Here is a 19656-nt window from a genome sequence, read left to right as displayed (position 1 = left end):
CTCGTAAATTCCGTGGAGGGGGCGATGAGTTCTGACACCACGTTCAATCACATTCCACATGTGTTCGATAGGTTTCAGATCTGGTGATTAGGGTTGCCAGCGCATCAGCTGACACTCACCACTGTGTCACTCGAACCACTCCATCACACTCCTGGCTTTGTGACATGGAGCATTATCTTGTTGAAAAATGCCATTGCCATCGAGAAACACGGTCGTCGTGAAGGGGTGTACGTTGTCTGCAACTATTGTAGAGTACTCATGGCCGTCATGGTGCCTTGCACTAACTCCACTGGACTCATGGATGCTCGTGTAAATGTTCCCCACAGTATAATAAAGCCGCCACCAGCTTGTCTTCGTCCCGCATTACACGTGAGAAATAGCCATTTCCCTGGAAGACGAATGATTCGCGCACTCCTATCGGCAAGATGAAGAAAGTATCGGGATTCATCAGACCATGCAATGCTCTGCCACTTAGCCAACGTCCAGTGCTAATGGTTACTTGCCCATTTCAGTCGTAGTTGCTCACGTCGTGGTGTTAATGTTGGCACATCCAAGGGTCGTCGGCTGCGGTGGTCCGTCTTTAGGAGTGTTCAGTGCACTGTGTATTCAGACACACTTATTCTCTGCCTAGCATGAAAGTCTGATGTTAGTTCCGCCACAGTTCGCCGTCTGTCCTGCTTAACCAATCTTCCCAGATTACGATGTCCGACATCTGTAATGACGGGTTGAGGGGTGGCCGCCTGACCCTACGGTGTCTGTATGTGGTTTCACATTGGTTTCGCCACGTGTTGAAGACAATAGCCAAAGTACTTCTCGAATACCCGACAAGTCGTACCGTTACCGAAATCCTCACGCCGAGCATGAGGCCTACCAGCTGCGCCGTAGTAAGTATCCATATTATTTCTGACGCACTAGTTTCCTGTTTCGGCACAGCCCCTACCGTCGAAATGGCTGTTCTGCTGTATTTTTTGCCACCCACGAGGGAAAGACGTTCGCTTAAGCTGTGCATGTTTTTAACCGTTAAAGCCATCTTCAGTAAATTATTAACTCCTCTCATAACGACAGCAACTAAAATTCGTTTCCAGATTTCGGTTCATCAGTATGTGGCGAATCATTATCGTAAAGCTGCCATTCTTTCGGAAACTTCTTAATGGTTCAATTTATGACGAGCATACAAAACCTTCGTTCGAGCGATTTTCGAATAGTGCTGGTCAGTTTGGTACCCATTCCCGATGGGGTTCTTAGACTGGACATCCTCAAGTATACAAACGTCGCTAAAACAGCAACCCCTAGAAAGTGGAGGACAGTAATCAATCTTCGTTAAATAAAATGATGTTATCCGCAACAAGCAGGGGGTCACGAATCAAATTCATCAATTGGGAAAATTGACGTGTTAAAACAGCATTAACATCGTATCAGGAAGCGGCGGAAGGTATCCCCCCAACCCTTCGCCGTCCAGTCAACGTTCCACCCTTCTGTTGAAGGTAACAGCACATAGCGATGTGAGTTAATATCACGAAACCGTTCGTGTTCCCGTAAACAAAGGTTCATGTACAGCTGGAAGCGGTTTGTGTATCAAATATGGATCACTTCAGCTGCAGATGCCCGCAGCATAAAACTATTTGTAAATCTGAAATGCGCTATTTGTCGCTCGTACCAAGCAGAAATATCTTCCTGTATCTGCATTACTATCAACATTCGTACTGAGTGATGCTGTACCGGGGTTGTTACTAGTGATTCCCTGTTAAAAACTTCGATACTACTGGTGACCAGGAGATCTCATACGTTGTCTTCACGTCTCGCGAAAATGCTTTTCCTTTTATTGACTGTTAATGTTGTTTCATGACCACAGCTCCAGGCGGCCACTCTATTGTGGCGAAATGTTCGCATGGGGCTGTTCTCTGGGGTTGTTCAGTCGGCTGGTGTAAATCTTTCTATTTGACACCACTTCGGCGACTTGCACATCATCGCGATGAAGATCAGAGAGGATTACTGAAAGACAAACACCTAGTCCTCGATAGAAGAGAATCTCCGACCTGGATCTAGGCGCAGCGAGACCTTTTACGTCTTCTTTCTTTCGGTTTGTCTCTTCGTCTTCCTTTCGTCAATGGTTCTGTGCTGATGACACCTTTCAAATCAAATCGTTGAGAACTTCACCCAGCTTTTTTCTTTTTTTTTTCTCACTACACAGAGTGGCTAGGCTCCTGAGAGAACATGTCGAGCTACCACGGCGGCAACCAGCACCCCGCGAAATGTCAACAGTCTATTGTGTTAGCAACGTGCAACGACACTTGCCCACCAATGGCTCTATACTGATTGGTGTTATTTTCTCAGCTAAAGTTGAACGGCATCAGCAATGAATCAGAGCGATGACACCACTGCGATTTTGACCTTCTCCTGTGACCTAAGGACCCTGTACGTCGTTGGTTGCAGCCCGAGCTGATCCGGAAGTACGGCTACCCAGTGGAGGAGCACTTCGCGACGACGGCTGACGGCTACATTCTGTGCATGTACCGGACCCCTCCAGCCCCAAGGCCAAGGACCTGTCCGGCTACCACATCCTGCTCGTCCACGGCCTCGAGTCCAGCGCCGCAGACTGGGTGGTCATGGGGCCTGACAAGGCTTTTCGTAAGGCGCCGCATCATCAACAACGCGCAGACCTGTCGGCTTACAGTCTACATTGTTTGGTTAACTGCTTCTCACAAAAGAGTCACATAAACACAATTGTTCTGTAAATGTAAACCGTTTCATTCGAAATTCTTTTTGCTCAGCATCAATCGAGGGTACAAAGAAACTATACCTCTAAATTATACAGGAGGTGGACAAAAATAAGCAAGCACGAAAAACACATTACCGCCCATAATATGGTGTAGGGGATCCGTTGGCATTCAAAGAGCTTCGACTCGAAATAAAGAAATAGAGGAGCCTTGTGATTTACAAGGGTATCTTATACCATTATTCCTGAAGAATGATGCCAAATTCAGGTAACGATGCTGGATGTCGATAGCCACCACGCACCGTTCTCCTCAAAGAAGACGACAAATGCTCAACAGCATACAGATCTGGCGAGTGTGGTAGCCAAGGGAGATCCAGTGGTTCATCTTCGTTCTACGAATCCAGTACTAGACGATGGACAGTTAGTCTTGTCTTGGAACACAGCATCACCATTGGGGAATAAACACTGTACCATGGCACGGATCTGATCAGCCAAAATGGTCACATAATCCTTGGCAGTAACCATGGACCCTGCTTAAGTCCGTGGGACAGAAGAGGTAGTTGGAATTGTTCAAAAATGGTTCAAATGGCTCTGAGTACTATGCGACTTAACTTCTGAGGTCATCAGTCGCCTAGAACTTAGAATTAATTAAACCTAACTAACCTAAGGACACCACACACATCCATGCCCGAGGCAGGATTCGAACCTGCGACCGTAGCGGTCGCTCGGCTCCAGACTGTAGCGCCTAGAACCGCACGGCCACTCCGGCCGGCAGTTGGAATTGTGGAACGGTGCCAAAAGGGGCTGTCAGTTACACTTAAACACATATAACTTTATTCAGTTGTCCAAACAATACAGCAAAAATTTTTGAACCTAGTTATTGGCTGAATAGACCACACTACCTTATGCCTTAAGCACTTAAATTTATAAACGGCTGAAAGCCATTAACTTAAAACTCAGACTCAAAACAGAATATTTAGAAGGCAGAAGGCCTCACATAAGTAAGTTCTATAACTTGGCTGAAGGCCCAACAACTAACACTCGAGAAGCAAACAAGTTTAATTTAAAGACGGCTGAAGGCCCATGATTTAAAACTGCAGGTAAAATTAATTGAAAACAAACAAAAAAAAAAAAAAAAAAAAAAAACACACACACACACACACACACAAACACACACACACACACACACACACAAGGCAGAAGGCTTCATCTTCAATTAGGCTAAGGCGCCACACAGTCTGATACTTGAAAGACATGAACTTTAATTTCAAAACGGCTGAAGGCCGATTTCTTAAAACAACTAAAATAATTTTTGTTAGGCAGAAGGCCCAAAGCTTTATCTTTAAATAATATTTTACAAATGCTGAAGGGCCAAACAATGTAAGATTTAACAATTAAAGAACTTAAATTTAAAAGTGGCTGAAGGCCAATTATTGAGAAACACAACTACAATTAAATTTTCAAAAGGCAGAAGGCCCAAAGCTTTACAAAAAAAATTATATGAGGCTGAAGGCCCAAACAATGCAAGACTTGACAAGTAAGGTACTTTCAATTTTTAAGCGGCTGAAGGTCCATTATTTGAAACCCATATAAAAGCATACAAATTGAAACCATCGGCTATAAGCCGTTAAAATAAACAATCAAACACCAATAATAAAAGACAGTATGGACAGCGGCGCTCACAAGGTTCCGGGGGTAGGTCTGCACTTGAAATATTAACGTTCGCTTAGGGGATACATCCGATCTGTCGGCAACCCAACCAAGAGACAGTCAACGGACCCACCGACAAGACGACTTGCTTTCCACCCGACCAGTGCACAAGGAACTCCAAAGCCAAAAGGCAGAAGGCGTAGCCGCCCACAACCGAGTATGCATAAGCTGTCAAAACTACACACCCATGTTGGACAGCGACAACACGGTGAGGAAAGGACACTGCCTTAATTTTACGTCAGCGGCCAGGACACGTAACCGGAACGCTAACGGCCACAAGGCAGAAAATTCCGCTGGTGCACTTGGACTTCAAATAACCAAAATACAGTTAAACTGCACCGGATAGTGGCCAAACCTTCGCTAACTCGAACACTCGCTGTTGCTCACGGGAATACCCTCAACATCCAACCTTGAAAACCAACGGCAAAATGTGAACGGTCTGGCTTCGGTAATTAAATCACCACTCAACTTTGATGTCCTGGTTCGGTGAGCCACGAAGCTCGTAGCAATCGAAACAGCTCCCACACACTCCGACACTGCGTAGAGACTGCCAGCGGGCCCGGCCCACTGCGCCCCACGGAGATTTACTGGCTGATCCACACCAACCGACCGACTGCCACACATCAGCACGGAAACAGCACTAAAACAACTGAGCGGTCGACATCACAATCTACAGACAGTTTCACGAATACTTGGACGAAGGACTAGACAATACTAACGGCAGCGACTGTGCAATAACAAGGACGAATCACGAGTCGGCACACACAGGCAACCCATAAGCGATCGCCGGCCAACATACACGTCGTCCGACAAGACGACCGACCGACGACCAACCAAGGTGGTCCGCACTCAAGTGGTATGTATCGGCAAAAGTCGGGCGACTCATGGCTGTCCGGACCTCACTGCAACCGCGCCCCGACTGAAATTCTGCCGCGTCCTAAGTCAAACACTGCCAGGTCCGAACTCCACTGCTAGCGCTTTCCAGCTGACTGGCAGAGCCAAACTAACAACACACGACAACCGGGAAGTAATAGCAGTCAGCAAAGATGATACGCCAGGGCTTATATCGATAAACGCCGCTGCTGCCTCTGACGGGCCGGCAAGGCGGCAACTCAGTGACACCAGTAATTGAAATTAACATAACGAGGTGGTTGTACAGTAAAAACTGGATGTCAAATGAGATATGGCACGGACACGAGCCACGCACGGCTCACCACAATATGCCTGCCCAAATCAACACTGAGCCCCTGCCAGGTTTCACTTTGGGACTTAAATCCGCCCAGAAGTTGGACGTAGTGTGAAACAAGACTTGTGCCACCAAATGACGTTCTTCCATTTGTTCTGTTTCTTCGCTGAGGGTGTACTTGCTGCTGTTGACCATGAGGGACTCTCCGTCCAGTTCGGTCGCCGTTTGTGTAAACTTTATGCCGTGCTGCTGACGCAGCCCTTTGCCCGGGAGACACCATCTTGGAGGTTGTTTATACACTTTACTTTGTGCGGAAAACGAATGAAACATAATAAATTTCCCAAATATTTAGGCATAACTCTTGACAGGTCACTTACCTTCAAGAAACACCTGGTACTAACTAGACAGAAATTGAAAACCCGAAATAACGTCATCCAGAGATTAGCAGGTACCACATGGGGAGCGAATGCAAATACACTACGTGTTGCAGCAATATCACACGTCTATTCCGTGGCAGAGTACTGTGCCCCTGTGTGGAGTAGGAGTGCCCATGTAAAGAAGATTGACGCCCAGATCAATGAAGCCATGAGGACAATTACAGGGACACTAAAGTCAACACATCTAGAATGGCTTCATGTCCTCTCAGACATCACTCCGCCTGAAATCCGTAGAGAGAAGGCAACAATTCAGGAATGGCAAAAAATAAATCATGCAGATAAGGCAAGAGCACTACCGATACACCAAGTACTAGATGACCGTTGTCGATATCGCCTTAAATCAAGAGCGCCAATAAGGAAAGACAGAACACTTGCCCAAGGAAATACCTATGACTGCCACAAATCTTGAAAAACCAAGTGGAACAATAGTGACATTAACCGACACAATATAGAGGACCCTAGCCAACAACTCCCAGGAATGCAGCTTCCTCGTAAAATCTGGTGCCAGCTTAACCGTGTGAGAACTGGACACGCGAGAACTAAATCCGTGCTGAACAAATGGGGCGCCAATGATAACCCAATGTGTGACTGTGAAACTGATGAACAAACATTACAACATCTAGTGCAAGACTGCCCACTGCGAAGATTTTGTGGTGACTGGAGAGACTTCGTGGAGGCCAGGCCTGCTGCCATTAAATGGCTGTCACAATTGGACATAACTTTTTGATGAACTGTAGCTGTGATTATATTTCAACTTTGCTCAGATTTAATAATGACTGGTGTTTGTTCTGTTTATATTATTATGTATGTGTGTATATGTATAACTGTATTTATATGTTATGTACTTGCACTGGTAAAGCCATACGATAAATAAATAAATAAATTTGTTCTGTGTTGGTGCAACGTGCCACAAGGGTGCAGCAACGACCGGACACACGTTGCATGTAAGAATTTTTTCTGCCCGGCCGTCCGCACAATGCACACCAGGAACTGGCCGGGACAGGGGAGACTGGCCGTGACCGCCAAGCAACGCGCACGCTGAAACTGTGTCTCGCAGTGTAGTGTATGCATTCATTTGGACTGTACAAAGAGCGAGACAGCGCAGAATTTACCACGCGTTTTGTGGCTGCCTACACCATTGCTACATAATCCAGGTTTTTTGGCTTCGACACTACGTTTTACTGTTTCGGGCATTTCCATCCCTGATGGATCGTTTTGCGATTCCAGCTCGTCCTGAAAATCCGCTCTTCTGGAGGTCCCTTCGGGTTGTTTTAATCGTGACAGAGTTCGAAGTTGCGACATGCAAACCTGCAATGATTCTGAGTTCTCGTCCTCTCTATTTTTCGTAACAATCCTATTCAGTGAAACTTCCTGGCAGATTAAAACTGTGTGCCGGACAGAGACTCGAACTCGGGACCTTTGCCTTTCGCGGGCAAGTGCTCTACCATCTGAGCTACCCAAGCACGACTCACGCCCCGTCCTCACGGCTTTAATTCCGCCAGTACCTCGTCTCCTACCTTCCAAACTTCACAGAAGCTCTTCTGCGAGCCTTGCAGAACTAGCACTCGTGGAAGAAAGGATATTGCGGATACATGGCTTAGCCACAGCCTGGACGTTGTTTCTAGAATGAAATTTTTACTCTACAGCGGAGTGTGCGCTGATATGAAACGAGACTCGAGTCTCGGTCCGGCACACAGTTTTAATCTGCCAGGAAGTTTCATATCAGCGTACACTCCACTGTAGAGTGAAAATTTCATTCTAGAATCCTATCCAGTGACCGCCTGTCACAATCGCTCAGTAGATATTTTGTGCGCGTTGTGAGTTAGCGGATGCAGTTTTTCCACTTTTCCTTTCTGCAGTATAAATCTTGGATACTGTGACTCTCTGAAGCAGCAAATACTTCGACTACCTTGGTTACACTTGTCTCCGACATCACGCACTCACAACAGCACAAAACACTGTTTTGACTACAGCTGACACTTGGAACGTATTGAGGGAATTGCACAGATATGAAATTACAATTAAATCAACACCATTAGCAGCTGGCGGGCGTTGATATACATCAACGGGGACACCTGAATGTGTGTGCCCCGATCGGGACTCGAACCCGGGATCTCCTGCTTATATGGCAGACGCTGTATCCATCTGAGCCACCGGGGACACAGAGGATAGTGCGACTGAGGGATTTGTCGCCGGCACGCTCCCCGTGAGACCCACATTCTCCACTTATAGTCCACACGCTACATTCGTAGTGCCCCTGCCATTATACCCGTTACTTGCGGCAGACAGACCACCGAGTCCCGTAACTGTTCAGGCAAATTGTGTGCATCCGAACTGAAGGTCATCAGCCGGTTAGCCTTAAACGATATGAAGATGGCATCTGTTCATTCGGAAATGCGCTCGACAAGCTTGACTTCGGGGATATGACAGGAACCGATGTTACCTCTGCGGCAAGACCGTTGACTTTGATAGCTCTAGGAGGACAAATATTGATGTAACTGTAGGTCAGCTCGCGAGGATTGAACGGTCCTGACATGGTGCCCCATCGCTTGTGGTATTTTTGTGCAGTTCACACCATGAGTCGCTACCGTCAAAAGGGCTAAAGAGAACGTCGGGCGCTGCTCGAAGATCTGGGTGATTCAAATTATGGTTAGTGGCTCTCTAGTTCTCTTACTATAATTGGCCTCTGTCACGTACGAATTTTGTAGAAATGATGTCTTCCATCTGTTCTTGCGCGGTGTAGATAGCTATGAGCTACTTTACAAAAACTACGCTTTAATATTCTTGTTTCAGTAATGAAAAATTTAAACGTAATGTTCTACGTCTAAAATAGCTCACAGATGTACGTACTAAAGCATGAGGAGGCAGGTAAAATTTTTGTAGCAAAAGGATGGAACTGAAATCTCACTTTGTGTTGCTCCATGGTATACGAAAAGGAAAGTAGTTACAAGATGTAACGAAACAGTTATGTTCATGCAGGGTGAGGCTGATTTTAATGTTGTAGGCCTACATTATCTAAATGACATTTTATGATACGTGAGAGAAAAGGGAAGCTATCCAAGTGGTGTGAGACATTTTCAGTAGTGAAATAATGCATTAAACAATATTATTTCTTCTTAAGTTTCGCTATTGTTACCCACTGTACATAAATGTTTTGATAGCTCTAAATTTTATGATAATTGAATTAACAATAACCAATAGTTATATAGAAAACATAAATCACATTCTTCTTAATTCACAGTATTCTTCTGCAAAGAGATCACGAATTGTGATATAAAACTTATCATTTGTATTAACATGTTATTCCAGCATGCGATCAGATAATGCTACAAAGTATTTTTGTGTCTAATACACACAAACGTTGGAATGTTCATTTTACGATCTCAAGATAGTTCTCAAAACCACAAGAAGTGTACTTGTGCCATTTTGCTTCTGATCCTCTCCATTATAATCCTAAGTAACAAGCGAAAATGGGCCTAAACTTTAATAAATTTTACATCAAAACTGTATACTATCCAGATGTTTCATTTGAAATCACCCTTTAAAGCGGTAGTACGATCTGAGATTCATTTTAAAATAACTTGAGATATACTTACTTTCACTTTCAGTGACCTCCTCAATAGAACTGTAAAAAAAAAAAAAAAAACTGCATGACACAACATCCTACAACCACGCAGTACAATATCCGCGCCGACTGTTCCTTTGAATGCTGAAAGTGGTTGCTTTAATGCAACACATTCGTAGCGCGATACTGTAACGTCCCCTTTGAACAATTATACATGACTGTGCTTAACCTGACACACAAAATTTTGTTAGCGCAACGCAATCTGACTTTCAGAATTCCCTACAAAAGAATGGCCCTGACTAACATTAAACTATACCTTTCACAAATCACTTACCTCACAAAAATCTTCGCTGCTGAAGCTACTGCAATACAGCGAGCGCCACTACTGCCAGCTAAATAAAAGATTCAAACTACGGAAGGCACTAACTTCTGATAGGGATAGTTAGCAAATGAAAGATATTAATAGAGAACAAACAATGTATTTACCTTGATATCATCATAGATAAATATAGCAGTTCATGACAAATTTCAAAACTCCGCCATCTCTCTCCCCACATCCACCACTGCTGGCGGCTCACCTCCAACTGCGCAACGCTACGCGCTGTTCACAGCCAGCTGCCTAACACTACAATGGCGAGTATTACAACAATGCAAAGCAGCCACAGACTGCACACAGCACAGCCAATGATTTTCATATTGAGCGCTACGTAACGTTGCCAATAAGAAAACATAAACAGCCTACTTACATAGAGAAAACATAAACAGCCGACTTACAATACCACTAGATGTCTTGTGTCAACATCTGTCGTTTCAGGCTAAATGAACTCGTACATCAAACCAATTAATAACGTGGTGGTTTCAGGCAGAATCTACTGGTGTCGTTTCGGGCAGAAACCATTATAACTCAGAGGGTTAAACTAGAAATTTACGGTGCAGGCTTAGTATACGCCTAGAGTAAGGTAGTTGAGAATGACTGCATATTCTAAATGCTAATTAAACTAGGGATTACATTTTACTAAGTATTCTAGTTAAATTTAAAAATAATCACTGAAAACTTTTAGATGAATTATTTATTGGAATTCATCGTAAAAATCAGAATATCAAATAAATTCCTGTTTACAGAGTGAAAACAGTTAATCTACTACCTGTATTCTTTAAACAGGTGTTTTGTAGTAGTTTGTATAACGTTGTATTTGCTTGCAGCATACATTCTGTCAGACGCTGGCTTCGACGTATGGCTTGGAAACGCACGTGGCAACAAGTACTCCAGGAACCATACTATCATTAACCCGGACGACAGCGAGTTCTGGCAATTCAGGTAAGCTGTAAACTGAGGTGTATTGTTACGTTCTACGACTTTCGTCTGCCTCACCAGTACTTAACAAGGGCAAAACATGTACTGCCTTGGTGTCTTCAGTGCTTATTCGCAACAGGTATGATTAAAAAACTGCTTAAAGAATCCTTTCAACTTTCCTGGATCACTACTATCTTTTATGCTGACGATGACACAATTTTTTAACGTATTATTCATTACTAGTAAAAAGGAATAGTAATGGTCATAATTACAGAACTAAAATGAAGAATGACTTTCATTACACGTCGCTGAAATTTAAAAGTAAACCGAAAAAGTTTATTCTAGGCAATTCATTGTCTTCAACAGTTATTAAACTAAAGTATGTGTCACTATTGCGTATACACATCTGAATTGGTACTGCATGTACCCATATATTCAAATTAATAATCTGGAAGACAGATGAACTAATTTGTTCCATTTTGGTTGCAGAAATCATGCAAACAATAACCATCTAAATAAACAATGTTAATGTGTTCCACGTGTTAGTTGGCGTCCCAGTATTCGACTGCATTGAGCACAGGCAAAAAAAGTACGACATTTTTTGCTGTCTAGGATTTAATCACTATGATGCGACAGAAAATAAATTTATATTACAATGGTAGAGAAAAGTATGATTCGCGTTGTGAACTGCTAAGTGCACCAGTTATTCAAACAGTTGTCATTGTCCTTGATGATTTCAAGATTTTACCTTGTTTGGGACGTTGAGAAAATGTAGTAATCTATTTGTGTTTTATAGTTTAGCAAGTATATGACCCCTTCAGTTTTCGCAGATCATGACTACATTGTGTCCACACAGTTTTATTTTAAGTGTCATTTCGTTCAAGCAGATTTGTTGAACTCTGTTAAGATTCACTGTAGGGTGTTCTACTATTCCTCTCTATACAAAAATGCATTTACCTGTATAGATGAAGATATACTTTATTATTTCTTCGTTATTAATGTTTTCCAAGAAATTTTTTGTCCGCCATGTAGATACTGGCAGGTTTTTCATTCTATTAAATACGACACAAATCGACACTCTTGTTGTCGATAACGACATCATATAAAATCATGACATGCAATCATAGTTAGAATATACATTGCCATTTGAGTGTATAATAATAGTGTGAGCAGTACCAGGTACGCTTTTAACGAGAGGGTGCTGAAATGAAAGCCACTGAATTTTTACGTAAATTTTTAAGGCTTTTTAAATAAAAAAGCTTTTAATATTCTACATCTTTTTCTTCATGCCTACATATTTGCAGCCCTAGCGTGGAACATCGTAGTGTGTAACGTAACTATGTCGGTACGTGAGAAACAGAATGCTGTTTCGAATTCTGAGAGTTTGTCCACACATGGAGCACACTCTCCTTCACCATGACAATGTCATACTACACACGAGCGCTGCGACATCTGCAACAATCCAGCGCCTTGGATATACGGTCACGAATCAACATCCATACAGTCCCGACTGACCCATCCGATTTTCAGCTGTTTCTGAAACTTAAAGAACACCTTCGAAGACTATACTTTTATGGTGAAGATGCGATGCAAGCAGAAGTGAGATTGTGGCTCCGTCAACGAAGTCAAACATTCTACACTGACGGTGTCAACCATCTGGTCTCTCGTTGGGAGAAATGTGTTCGTCGCCAGGATGACTATGTTGAGAAATAAATATGTAAAAATGAAGGTATAAGATGTAGAGTGTAAATGTGTGTTTTACGTAAAAAGTTTGAAGAGTTTTCACGTAAAAATTCCGAGGCTTTACTTTTCATCCCCATCTCGAAAAAAATGAACTAGTGAGAAACTGAGCCGGCCGAAGTGGTCGTGCGGTTAAAGGCGCTGCAGTCTTTAACCGCAAGACTGCTACGGTCGCAGGTTCGAATCCTGCCTCGGGCATGGATGTTTGTGATGTCCTTAGGTTAGTTAGGTTTAACTAGTTCTAAGTTCTAGGGGACTAATGACCTCAGCAGTTGAGTCCCATAGTGCTCAGAGCCATTTGAACCATTTTTGAGAAACTGAAGAAATTTGAGGTGTAATGTACACACCGTAGCAGCCCTTGGGCGGCCTGAGCGAGGCATGTCAACAGTTCCTGTCTCTCTGTATCTCCTCCATGTTCGAATAACACTCAGAGACGCTTGGACACTGCCCTTGTTGAGAGCCTTTCCTGGCACAAAGTAACAATGCGGACGCGATCGAACCGCAGTATTGACCGTCTAGAGATGGTTGAACTGCACACAGCTCGAGCCGTGTACCTCCTTCCTGGTGGAATGACTGGAACTGATCGGCTGCCGGACCCCCTCCGTCTAATATGCGCTGCACATGCATGGCTGTTTACATCTTTACGCGGGTTTAGTGACATCTCTGAAGAGTCAAAGGGACTGTGTCTATGATACAACATCCACAATCAACGTCTATCTTCAGGATTTATGGGAACCGGGGTGATGCAAAACTTTTTTTGATGTGTGCATATTAATGTTACTTTAGTATGCAAACATTAGTCAAAACATTAGTTTTGATAAATAATATTTAAATATTACCAAAAGGTAGAGGAAAGGGGCAGGAAACAGAAAGAGATGCGACACACACTCGACTCTCGACTGATGTCAAGTAAATTACGTAAGGGTGTTTCCATTGCAGTAGCGTCATCCGACAGCATTATAAACCGCCGGTCAGTCAGTTTTTATACTGATGCTGTATGTCGCCTTTTCTAGTTGTTAAATGATGCAACTAGAGTACTAGTCTTCTTATATTATTCTTACTTCGCCTGTCATGTGTTATTTTTCCACAAAGGTAGCAGAATTCCTCCTCCTCGTCTACTAAGTGATCTCCAGCTTCCACGCTCATTTTTTGCTAAACTTATTCTTGCTGCTCCTAGATATTTTCGTCTTTAAATGGTTCACCTTGAGTCCATATTCTGCGCTCAGCAGATTGTCTACTCCATTCACGTTGTCATGCAATTCTTCCTCAGTTTCATCGAGGATATCAATACCGTCCTCATGATACGACTGATATCATTTAACTGAACTTCAACACAATTTTTTAAACCTTTCTTTACTTCCATTGTTTATTTTTCGATATAAACAAAAGAGGAGGAAGATTAAATAACTGCTTTACGCCCTTTGTTATCCGGGCTCTCACCCCTCAGTGTGCTTGTATAAGGCTACCATCAATATTTATTTGATTTCAAATTCTATATTTGATTGATGCCTGAACAGTACCGTAAACTCACCAACTTGTTATTGTGTCCACCAGCTGCCGTTAAGAGTGCCGCGTCATGACAAAATGGCGACGAAGCAAGAAAAGAGATTTTGTATACTGGAATATGCGAAATGTTTATCTGTTACAGTAGTGCAGCTTAAATTAAGGAGGAACCAAGGAGAAGAATCCGCATGTAAACAGAGCATTAAGCATTGGTATCCACAGTTTAGGGACACTGATTGTCTCTATAAACAGAAAAGTACCGGTCGACCAAGTGTTCTAGACGCAACCATCGAGACAGTGAGGGAAAGTTTCGTACGCAGTCCAAAAGACTACAAGGTCCACCCAAGCCAGGAACTTGGAATACCGCAGTAAACCGTGTAGAAAATTTTGCGATGGCGGATACATTCCAAAACGTATCGTCTGCAGCTCGTTTAACAATCCAAAGCGGAAGATTATGGCCGCCATCTTCAATTTTGCATCTCAATGCAGGAAGCACTTGGTTGGCTCAAATGGCTCTGAGCACTATGGGACTTAACTGCTGAGGTCATCAGTCCCCTGGAACTTAGAACTACTTAAACCTAACTAACATAAGGACATCACACACACCCATGCCCGAGGCAGGATTCGAACCTGCGACTGTAGAGGTCGCGCGGTTCTAGACTGTAGCGCCTGGAACCGCTCGGGCACACCGGCCGGCGAAGCACTTGAAGATGAACATTTCGCATCCGAGCTGATTTTCAGCAACGAAGCAACCTTCCCTTTATCTAGAAAGGTTAATCGCCACTATATGAGAGCGTGGGACAATGAAATTCCTCCTGAAGCTGTGGCGCATTAACGAGATTTGCAGTACGTTAATGTTTTCTGTGCAGTGTCACAATCAAACTGTATGGGTCGTTTTTCTTCTGCGACAAGACTGTGAAGCCTTGGTTTATTGCAGTTGCGGTTGTTTCCGCAGCTGACAGCTAATTCGAAGAAGTTGGAGCATCGGTGTTCGTCTCTACCTAAACGACGAACTTGTGCATCGCTGTATTGAGCTTAGTGATAATGATCATGTGGCTCTGATCCCTTGGCATCCCAGATTGCCTGACCTAAAGCCTTGTGACTTTTTCCTCTGGAGTTACATTAGGGATCGTATGTAAGTACCCCCTTCCATAGAAACGAAAATGAGATGGTTCTCATGTGTGTGAAACATTTCACAAAGTATGACATAAAAAACGTGGAACATTCGAATAGTACACTCACTTCCCTGATCATTTGTCAGGAGACGGAGCAGTTCAGTCCGTTGTTGAAATTAATGATGGAATTGCTAATGCAATTGCTACCGCAAGAGCTTCCATGTGACGTTCCTAACCTTTTACCTCGTCCCCACTTATAGTGGTTCAAATGATTCAAATGGCTCTGAGCACTATGGGACTCAACTGCTGTGGTCATCAGTCCCCTAGAACTTAGAACTACTTAAACCTAAGGACATCACACACATCCATGCCCGAGGCAGGATTCGAACCTGCGACCGTAGCGCCGCGCGGTTCCAGACTGTAGCGCCTAGAACCGCTCGGCCATTCCGGCCGGCACTTATAGTGACTCGAGTCGGAAAAGATGAGGAACAAATCGCAAAGCAGTCTGTCCGGTCGGCCGAGAGCGTCGACAGCGAGCTGCTGAAAGCAAACAAAAAGGCATCGGGAGGGGAAGACAAGAAACGGCGACGACAGGGCAGAAGAACAAGCCCAGAGAATAAACCAAGATCAAACCTACAACGTAGAGAATTCAGAACCAATCAACGATGTGTAGCGAGATCAATACAGAAGCACGGCGAAATCACGACACACTGAGCGTCTGCGCTGCTGGCTTTACAGAGCGGCCGCAGTGGCTACAACAAGGCTCGTAGAATACGCCAGTGCCTCCTAGCGGCCGTCATCGAGGTCCATGCCTTCCGTCGGGCTTTCAGGTTCACGGACCGGGATACCAGAGAAAGGATGTTTGCTAAGTTAAGGTATGGAACGAACTAGGCTACCACTTGGGCGTGTGTCGTGTGATCAGAAAGGCACTCATCGAACATTTATGTACTGCAAAATGCAAACTTGGTGGGTTTTCTGTTCTATTCATGCGTTACTTATATTTGTACATGCACTACTCCGGAAGATATAAAGTTTTTAAAACGAATGTATCATTTATACTCGCCCTGTATAGATTGTATGTTGCCAGTCTTTCCCTACTTACAAGGGAACCTCCCCATTGCACCCCCCTCAAATTTTGTTATAAATTGACACAATGGATAGGCCTTGAAAAACTGAACACAGATCAATCGAGAAAACAGGAAGAAGTTGTGTGGAACTACGAAAAAATAAGCAAATTATACAAACTGAGTAGTTCATGTGCAAGATAGGCAACATCAAGGACAATGGCAGCTGATGAGCGCCGAGGTCCTGTGGTTAGAGTGAGCAACTGCCGAACGAGAGGTCCTTGGTTCGAGTCCTCCCTCGAGTGAAAATTTTACTTTCTTTATTTTCGCAAAGTTACGATCTGTCCGTTCATTCATTGACGTCTCTATCCACTGTAATAAGTTTAGTGTCTGTGTTTTGCGACCGCACCGCAAAACTGTGCGATTAGTAGACGAAAGGACGTGCCTCTCTAATAAGAACCGAAAACATTTGATCTCAAGGTCATAGGTCAACCGATTCCTCCACACGAAAACACGTCTGATATATTCTTTACAACACTGGTGACGGCATGTGCGTCACATGACAGGAATATGTTGTCGACCCACCTAACTTGCACACTTGGCGAATGGGTAAAAAGATTCTTCTACCTTGCCCGATTTAGGTTTTTTTGTGGATGTGATAATCACTCCCAAAAAATTGTTGAAAACATAAGAGTTTGTCACATAAACTGCAACAAATGAATGCAACAGTTTCACAGTCGCACAGTTTTCCCTGTGCTCTGTCAAAACATATGTTTTTTACGTTTTCAATTGTTTCCATGCGTAGACCGTCAAATCCTGTATATGTCCAAGCAAATCTGAACATGTCCTGGAATTTTGGAGAGCGAAGTTGATTATGTGTGAGTGACTGAACTTTGATAATTATCTGAAAAAAAATTAATCTTCTCACTCGAGAGAAGATTTGAACCAGGGACCTCTCGTTCCGCAGCTGCTCACGCTAACCACGGGACCACGGCGCTGGTAAACTGACACTCTCTTTGATGTTGCCTACCTTGCACATGGACTACTCAGTTTGTATATTTTGCTTATTTTTTTCATGGTTCCACGCAACTTCTTCCTGTTTTCTCGATTGATCTGTGTTCAGTTTTTCAAGGCCTATCCCTGTGTCAACTTATAACTAAATCTGAGGGGGATTCGATGGGGAGGTTCCCTTGTTAGCTCAGGTGTTAAATCGCTTAATACTTTTCATTTGAGACTGGCCATATGAACTTTGGTTTTCGTGTTGTATTGCTGTTAATTTATTTAGTCATGCGACTTATTTTGTAAACCGAATTTTTCACAGATTTGAAGCCAAATCTGTAGATTTAAGTAGTAGTAGTTCTATATCCTTAAGTTTTGAGTTACGCTGAACGTTGTATGCATCTGTTCTTTTCCCTACTTCTGACTGGTTTTGTATGCCAACCTCTTCATCTCAGAATGACACTTGCACTTCCAACGTACTTAGTTATTTGTTGGGTATGTTCCAATCTCTGTCTTCCTCTAGATTTTTTACGCTCTACAGCTCGCTCAAGTGCCATGGAAATTATTCCTTGATGTCTTAACACATGTCCTATCATACTAAGCTCTTGTCCTCTTACACTCGTTTATCTCCTCGTCAATTATGTGGTGGATCTTGTCATTCCATACCTTATCAGTCCACCTGATTTTCAGCATCCTTCTACTGCACCACGTCGCAAACGTCTAGATTCTTTTCTCTTCCGGTTTTCCCACAATCCATGTGCTCTAAAAGGACATTTTCAGAAATTTCTTACCGTCTTCATCTGTACTATTCTACTTTCAATGTCCTCCTTGCTCCGTCTGTCATACTTTATTTTACTTCCTAGGCAGCACAATCCATTCATTTCATCTACTTCGTGGTTACCAATTTTCACTGCAAATTTATCAGTAACCCCATTTCTGCTGCTCCTCATTACTTTAATCTTCCTTTGGATTATTCTCTGTCCGTATTCTACACTCATTACACTGTTCATTCCATTCAGAATATTCTGTAATTCTTCCTACCACCGATACCCTTTCACCCTAAATTTTAATAGCATTCTCGGCTCTTTGCTTCATTTCTGTCATAGTTTCTTCGATGTCTAGATTCAACAGCATCGGAAGAAACTACGTGATATCTTACACACTTTGGATATTATTATTCAGTAATAGAAGTCTTTTGTTGAAGAAGTCTTCCTTCAGCTACGGCAATCAGCTTTTGACATTTTCCTCTGTCTGACCATTCTGTGTAAGCTTGTTCCTAGCTATTAAAATTTCTTTGCTTCTTCCTTTACTTTGTCGTACCCAATTCTGTGTTCACTAAGTAGTTATTAAAACTTTGATAGAGTACAAGGTTGCTTACGTACGAGATTTCTCAAATATAGTGATATATTCAGAAAATCATATGATGCATAGAGAATTTATATTCTAATTAGACAGCAAAGTTTAAGTTTCATAATGAACTCACTCACTTGGTTAATATCTGTAGATTAGTCCGATAAGGATGCGTTCTGCCACAACTGTTATTTAATTTTTTCTCAGAGTTATAGGTGTTGTCAGATGCTTAATGTTTTTAAATCAAATTGAAATTGTTGGTACTTGACAAGTCCCTCCACTCCACTGCTAAATTTGAGTAGATAGTGTGTATGTAGTTGGTTACGTTTACAATATTTGGTCGTAGATCAAGTTTAAAACGAAAACCCGTTACGCAAATCTACATCTACTTCTACATGGATACTCTGCATATCACATTTAAGTGCCTGGCAGAGGTTTCATCGAACCACCCCCATAAAATTTCTCTATTATCCCAATCTCGCACAGCACATGGAAAAACGAACACCTATATCTTTCGGTGCGAGCTCTGATTTCCCTTATTTTATTATGGTGGTCGCTTCTCCCGATGTAGGTCGGCGGCAACAAAATGTTCTCGCATTCGGGCAGAAAGTTGGTGATTGAAATTTAGTGGGACGATTCCGCCGCAAAATAACCTCTTTGTTTTAATGTTGTCCACCCCAAATCCTGCATCATTTCAGTGACACTCTCTCACCTATTTCGCGATAATACAAAAAAGGCTGCCCTTATTTGAACTTTCTCGATGTATTTCTTCAGTTCCCCATCTGGTAGGGATCCCACACCGCGTAGCAGTATTCCGAAAGAGGACGGACAGGCTACTGTAGGCATTCTTATTAGTAGATCTGTTACACTTTCTAAGTGTTGTGCCAATAAACCGCAGTCTTTGGTTAGCCTTCCCAACAACATTTTCTCTGTGTTCCGTCCAATTTAAGTTGTTCGTAATTGTAATTCCTAGGTAT

At 43.1% G+C, this 19656-nt stretch overlaps 1 pseudogene; it reads left to right on the top strand.

The window, feature by feature from the left end:
• Nucleotides 1-19656, top strand: part of LOC124805605 — a 69138-nt pseudogene that overhangs the window by 10857 nt on the left and 38625 nt on the right.

This window comes from Schistocerca piceifrons, chromosome 7 (assembly GCF_021461385.2).
Source record: "Schistocerca piceifrons isolate TAMUIC-IGC-003096 chromosome 7, iqSchPice1.1, whole genome shotgun sequence".
NCBI classification, from domain to species: domain Eukaryota; kingdom Metazoa; phylum Arthropoda; class Insecta; order Orthoptera; family Acrididae; genus Schistocerca; species Schistocerca piceifrons.
The sequence above is the reverse complement of the archived record's forward strand: the minus strand, read 5'-3'. Positions and strand labels throughout refer to the sequence as shown.